Genomic DNA, 6000 nt, shown 5'->3' on the forward strand with positions numbered 1-6000 from the left:
TAGAAATAAATTTCTATTGTGCATAAGTAAAGTGGATATATAAAATGAAAATTTATTTTCGTTGTGAAGAATATTTCTGTTGTAACATCCTATTTTTTTTATAAAATAAATTAAAAATGATTTAATTTAAAAATAAATAAAATTTTAGGAAAATAATGAGATTTTTGTAATTAAATAAATAAGAAGAAATATTTTTATCAATTAAAAAAAAATTTAAGGTAAATAAAAAAATATATGTTCTTAGGAAATAAAAAGATTTTATTTATTAATTTGATAGAGGATAAAATAAAGTTCATTTTTATAAAATAATAAAATAAGAAAAACAAAGTAAATAATAAGCTGAGAGTACCCTACCTAGTTTTTACATTTACCACGATAAGTCTCTATGCTCTCTTCCTCTTAAATCCATTTTTTCCTTCCCTCTCCTCTAAAACCTTCTCTTTTTCTCGTATACAGTCAAATCTGTCTTAGTAAAACTACAATCATGGACTCGTTAATAGTTGGATCGTTGTGAAACTTGAATACCAGGTTCATAACTCATTTTCTCACATCCCCACCGTTGGGATTTGCGAAATAAGGTTTGCGGTGAGAGAAATGTCCCTCGCACCTAGCTCTCTTTTTCTCACATACACCCAAATTTGTCCTAATAAAACTTTGAACTTGGACTCTTTAACCGTTGGATTGTCATGAAATTTGAACATCAGGTTTGGAAATCATTTTAGCACATCTTCACCGTTGGAATTTACGAAATAATATATGTGGAGGAAGAAATGTCCCTCGCACAAAGACAGTGAAATTGAGGCTCAAATCCCTTCTCCTTCTCTCTAATGCTTGGAAACCCTAACAGAGCTACTAGATGAAAAACTTGAGAAATCTTAGGGAATCGCTAGAGATGCTGCTATCGCTTCTGGACATGTGTATCACAATTGGGGTTAGAATGAACATGTATAGGGATCCTTAGAATATCAAATTGGGATTTATTTTGGATGTTTACTGCATTATAATTCTTCCTTTATGATTATAATTATGAGATTATTGTGTTTGATGGGTCAATTGATGCCCTAATGTGAATTGGTTAATAAAATTGTGTGTTTTTGTATTTTTTACCTATGATTTTGATATGATTATGCGAAATTATTTGAGGGATTTAATCATATGAACATAACATATTAATATTATTATTGTGTGACATGTATATAATGCATGAGGCATGATAACTTGTTGTCTTGGGATTATGGAAGTGTGATGAACTATGTGTAAGTGACAAGTTCAGTATGTGTTAAATTGTGAGATCACACATGTGTATTGAGATGTTGTGTGCATTGAGTTGTGAGTTATGAATCATACAATCACACGACTGTAAGACTCTTTAAGGGTGACGAGTTAATGTGCGATGAGTATTATAATGGGATCCACAGTGGGAACCCAACGAGTTTAATCACTTTGAGGCGCGACGAGTTAAAACTATTTTGAGAACAATTGAGGAATCATGTGTTTTGTATAGTTCATAGATAGAGTCTACGTGCTAAAATATTTTCTGAGTTGGACCTAAATAAAAAAGGAAAGACCCTGACAGACTCTTCAAAGTATAGGCCTTGGGGGTAAATACACTCGATTTGAATGTTCCTTGAAATCTATGATGGTCCCATATGGTTGGAGCTTTGTTGCAAAACATAGTGACCCTGACTAGTCTCCCTATGATTTTACCTAGTGAGAGTGACTTGACTTACCAATGTGTGGTCTGTCTTGTCACGTACTCCTAGACATCTGACGAGGTTTTTAACTGACATGGTACCACATTGCATATAAGATTGAGTCTTAGTATATTTATTACATAACACTTGTGTATTGATCGATATTAATTAATTGAGTGTTATTGTGTTTTGATCTTTGAGTACATGAATGATGTGAAAATGTGAGACGTGTAGTGTTGAGATGTGATGTTGTAACATCCCAATTTTTGTAATCTAGATTAAAAAGGATTTTTATTTATAAATAAATAAATTTTTAGAAAAATGATGAGATTTTATAAATAAATAAATAAGGAGATATAATTATTAATTAAAATAATGATTTGAAAGAAAATAAAAAGGGTATTTCATTTATTTGTTTGATAGAAAATAAAATAGAGTTTATTTTTATAAAATAAATAAATAAATAAATAAATATAAAGCAAATAATAGGCTGAGTACCCTAGGTATAAATAGTTATGTTAAGTCAGGTGACTCTTTTTGACCTCATTTTCGTTTTTCCCCTTCTCCTCTCAAAACCATTTCTTTTTCCCGCAGCCCATCAAACCTGTCTTAGAAAAACGACGATCTCGGGCTCATTCATTGTTGGATCGTCGTAAAATTTGAGCACCACGTTCGCAACCCAATTCCGAGCAGATATTATGTCTGAGCTTAGAGGAAAACCCTTTCGCATTGTAGCCTTTTATTTTCCCGCAGAAACCCAAAACTGTCTTGGTAAAACTACAATCCCGGTTTCGTTAACCATTGGATTTTCATGAAATTGGGATATGTTGTTCGAAATTCAATTTTACACACTTTCACCGTTGGGATTTTCGAGATAATATTTGTGGAGGGAAAAAAAGGAATCGCATGAAGACAGTACAAGTGGAGGTTTCAATCTCTTCTCCGTCTCTCTGACGTTTGGGAATTCTATCGGAGCAGTCGGAGGAAGGAATAACTGAAGGAATCTCAGAGAACCACTAGAGATGTTACTATCGCTTGCTGAAGACAAGTGTCCGCTCAGAGGTAAGGGATGAGTTTATCGCAATTGGGAGTTAGAATGAACATGTGTAGAGATCCTTAGAGAACTAAATTTGAGTTTATTTTGGGATGTTTATTTAATTATAATTTTTCCTTTATGATTATAAATGTAATATTATTGTGTTCTATGTACCAATTGATGTCCTTATGAGAATTAATTGATAAACTTGAGTGCTCTTGATGTCTTTGTGTTTAACCCATGATTTTGATATAATTGTGAGAAACTATTTCAGGGGTTTTACACCCCATGTTGTGATAAAATCTTTTATATAAATTGTTACATTGAGGTTATGAAATGATGATTTCAAATTGTGAGTATGTGATAAATTGAACATGTGACGGATGATGAAATACATGTGCATTGAGATGAGATGTGTATATTGAGTTGTGAACTATGAACTGTGCAATCACACAATTGTAACACCCTTTAAGGACGACGAGTATTGTGATGGGATCCACTATGGGAACCCGACGGGTTAAAATGACTTTGAAAACAATTGAGTAAATGTGTGTATTGCATAGTTCATAGGTAAAGTGTATATGATTCATGAGATGTGATAACATGTTAAATTGAGATTATATCATTGTGATTGGGATTAAGTGTATGTGATAAATTGAGTATGTATATGATTGAGATATATATGTGCATTGAGTTGTGAACTATGAATTGTACAATCACACGACCATAAGTCCCTTTAAGGACGACGAGTTAATGCTAAGTCCCTTTTAGGGCGACAAGTTGATGCTAAGTCCCTTTTTGGGCGACGAGTTAATGTTAAGTCTCGTTAAGGGCGACGAGTTAATGATAAGACCCTTAAAGGGCAACGAGTTAAAATTATTTTGAGAACAATTGAGGAGTTGTGTGTTTTGTACAGTTCATAGATAGAGTCTGTGTGCTAAAATGTTTTCTGGGTTGGACCTGAATCAGGAGGGAGAGGCCCTAGCGGACTCTTCGGAGTGTAGGCCTTGGGGGTCACACGGTTTAAGTACTCCTTTAAGCCTATGTTGATCTCATATGGTTGGAACATTCTCGCAAAACACTATGACCCTGACTGGTCTCCCTATGATATTACCTAGTGAGAGTGACTTGACTTGCTAGTGTGTGGTTTGTCTTGTCATGTACTCCTAGGCGCCCGACGAGGTTTTTCACTGACATGATACCACATTGCATATAGGCTTGAGTCTTAGCATAACTGTTTCATGCGCTTGCTAATTGTTTATTATGAAATTGATGTGTTATTATGTCTTGATCAGAGCGTGTAATTCTTGTGTAATGTGATTGATGATTGAAAAGTGTGATTGATGGATGAAAAGTGAACTTTGAATGGCAAAGTGGTGGAATTACGTGTAAGTAAGTTTTATTTGGTTTATATGATATGTATATCTAGCTGTCTTGTTTCTCTATTAGTTAGGAATGTGATAACTCACTCCCTGTGTGTTGTTTGTGTTTGGATCCTGTGATGATCTTGAACTTTGTGTTCGGGGGAGCAGATGACTAGGTGAATTGCTTTAAGGAACATTATGCTGAAGGACGTCGAGACACAACGCTCTGATAGAATGTGACAGCGGGACATAAGTTTTTATATTAGTTGCATGATATTAGTCTATTTTATTTTATTTCACTGATTTAATAAAATATCTATGTAAATTTTGACGGCCTTATTTTGAGCCGAATATGTTTTAATAAGTTTTAATTGATAATAGTGAAGTGAATGTGAACCTTTTACCCGTGTGAATTTGGTTACCAATATTTTTATATATTTTGTTTATTTATATATATGTCGGGGTAGAGGGTGTCACAGATGTCACACGATAAGTGATGGAATGACGCGAGTTGTGTTTAAGTAAATTGTATTTCATTTATATGATATGTATATCTATGTTGTTTTGTTTCTCTCTATTAGTTAGGAATGTGATAATTCACTCCTTATGTGATGTTTGCATTTGGATCCTGTGATGATCTTGAACTTTGTGTTCGTAGGAGAAGTTGGTTAGGTGGATGACTATGGAGAACCTCATGCTAGAGGACGCTGAAACACAATGCTCTGATAGGATATGACATTGGGACATGAGTTTCTATATTATTTGCATAATGTTCTAAACATGTTATTTTATGTTATTCTGTTGTTTAACTTGTTTTCTTTTGTAAAATTTGGATGGTCTTGTTTTGAGTCAAAGATGTTTTCATACTCTTATTTGATAAGTTTTTAATTTGATAATTAACGCGAATGTGAACCTTTTTTTTCCACATGAGTTCCTTTATGTTTATTGAACAAAATCATTTTAATTAATTCCGCATTTTCATATATGATTTATATATAAATATGTATCTTGGGGTAGAGGGTGTCACATCTATCAACATAAAAAATGTCAACTCTTGAAGGTTTAAATAGCAACGAAGAGGATCCAATAGCAAAGCCCTTGTTAAAAACATACGTAGATTTTGAAAGAAAAAGAACAGTTTTAATTGGGTTTGAATCTGTTTACAAAAATCCAAACAAGTTTTACATATAAATTGAAATGGTTGCACCAAACCACCCTTTTCAAGATGGATATTTTTAACCATGCCCACCCCTTGGCTCCTTTTATGTACTAAAAAAAATTAAGAAAGGGAGATATTCTTCATTCTAATGTCAAAGACATGTTGAAAGCTTCGAGTAGAGCTTAGCTTACCTTGATACTTAAAATTGATCATCCAACAAATACTCATTTCCACTAGCAAAACTATAACCAACCCTCATTGGCTTAGAAAAAAAAAGGAGGAAAATTTTAACTCCTCACCCATCTAAGAATGATTGATACCCTTCTTTCTAGATATAAAAGAGCAAATCTGCCAACAAAAATATTAGCCAGCAAATGTGTTTCAGGTTAATTTATTTCAAATGTATTTAACATGTTTTTATAAGGCTCAAATGTGTTTAATATGTTGCAACACTAATGAACCATTTCTAAAAGAATAAGATCAAAAAGATTCTCATGTTAATTTGTTATCTATCCTTCCTTTGAAAATGGTTAATATCCTTAATCTAACATCTGCTGTTAACTGCGCAATCCTTTTACCTCTTTTGTTGCTTTAATCAAAACACAAGCTTTCTAAAATGTCGAGAACTACAATTTCTTGTGTTTTCTAATTAGAAGGGAAAAAATATCCAGAAGCTATCAAATGTTTCTGCACTTTCAAATGGAACCTAAAAGAAATACAAGACATTTGTCACTGCATTGAGCTGCA

The sequence above is a fragment of the Glycine max genome, chromosome 6 (genome assembly GCF_000004515.6).
Source record: "Glycine max cultivar Williams 82 chromosome 6, Glycine_max_v4.0, whole genome shotgun sequence".
NCBI lineage: Eukaryota > Viridiplantae > Streptophyta > Magnoliopsida > Fabales > Fabaceae > Glycine > Glycine max.